General features: G+C 39.8%; 1 protein-coding gene across 1 annotated transcript in view; it reads right to left on the minus strand.

Annotated features, from left to right (window-relative positions):
* The window catches only part of LOC105535145 (DEP domain-containing protein 1B), a 12,653-nt gene that overhangs the window by 2,849 nt on the left and 8,993 nt on the right, over nt 1-811 (minus strand). The gene's annotated exons all lie outside the window — the stretch shown is intronic.

Genomic DNA, 811 nt, shown 5'->3' on the forward strand with positions numbered 1-811 from the left:
AAGCATTCCCTTGAAAACTGGCACAAGACAGGGACGCCCTCTCTCACCACTCCTATTCAACATAGTGTCGGAAGTTCTGGCCAGGGCAATCAGGCCAGAGGAAGAAATAAAGGGTGTTCAGTTAGGAAAAGAAGAAGTCAAATTGTCCCTGTTTGCAGATGACATGATTGTACGTTTAGTAAACTCCGTTGTCTCAGCCCAAAATCTCCTTAAGCTGATAAGCAACTTCAGCAAAGTCTCAGGATACAAAATCAATGTGCAGAAATCACAAGCATTCTTATATACCACTAACAGACAAACATACAGCCAAATCATGAATGAACTCCCATTCACAATTGCTTCAAAGAGAATAAAATACCTAGGAATCCAACTTACAACGGATGTGAAGGACCCTTCAAGGAGAACTACAAACTACTGCTCAGTGAAATCAAAGAGGACACAAACAAATGGAAGAACATACTGTGCTCATGGATAGGAAGAATCAATACTATGAAAATGGCCATACTGCCCAAGGTAATTTATAGATTCAATGCCATCCCCATTAAGCTCCCAATGATTTTCTTCATAGAATTCGAAAAAAAAACTGCTTTAAAGCTCACATGGAACCAAAAAAGACCCTTCATTGCCAAGACAATCCTAAGCCAAAAGAACAAAGCTAGAGGCATCATGCTACCTGACTTCAAACTATACTACAAAGCTACAGTAACCAAAACACTATGGTACTGGTACCAAAACAGAGATATAGACCAATGGAACAGTACAGAGCCCTCAGAAATAATACCACACATCTACAACTGTCTGATCTTTGACA

The sequence above is a fragment of the Mandrillus leucophaeus genome, unplaced genomic scaffold, assembly GCF_000951045.1.
Source record: "Mandrillus leucophaeus isolate KB7577 unplaced genomic scaffold, Mleu.le_1.0 Scaffold1419, whole genome shotgun sequence".
In the NCBI taxonomy this organism is placed as follows: Eukaryota; Metazoa; Chordata; class Mammalia; order Primates; family Cercopithecidae; genus Mandrillus; species Mandrillus leucophaeus.